A 314-nucleotide genomic window follows, 5' to 3' on the forward strand; every position below is an offset into this window, starting at 1 on the left:
CGGCACCATCACTGCCCTGCTCCTCCTGCACACACTGTTCCTGACACAGGCCAGGATGCCATTGGTCTTCTTGGCCGCCTGGGCACACTGCTGGCTCCTGTTCAGCCGGCTGTCCACCAACACCCCCAGGTCCTTTTCTGCCGGGCAGAACGAGCGGGCGAGACTATTCCGTGGGTCTGGTCTCCAGGGAGGCCCGCAGCCCTGCCACCCCCGCCCCGGCCATTACAGCGGCCGCTCCGTGCGCACAGCGCCCCCCTGCGGCTGGGCCCCACCTGGCCCCGCCCCCGCCCTTTGGCCCCTCCCCGTGACGCAGT

The 314-nt window shown here is 70.1% G+C and overlaps 1 protein-coding gene across 1 annotated transcript in view; it reads left to right on the forward strand.

The window, feature by feature from the left end:
• Positions 1-314, forward strand: part of LOC106900798 (small ubiquitin-related modifier 3) — a 20,859-nt gene that overhangs the window by 16,448 nt on the left and 4,097 nt on the right. The gene's annotated exons all lie outside the window — the stretch shown is intronic.

The sequence above is a fragment of the Calidris pugnax genome, unplaced genomic scaffold (assembly GCF_001431845.1).
Source record: "Calidris pugnax isolate Ruff unplaced genomic scaffold, ASM143184v1 scaffold1156, whole genome shotgun sequence".
Lineage (NCBI taxonomy): Eukaryota > Metazoa > Chordata > Aves > Charadriiformes > Scolopacidae > Calidris > Calidris pugnax.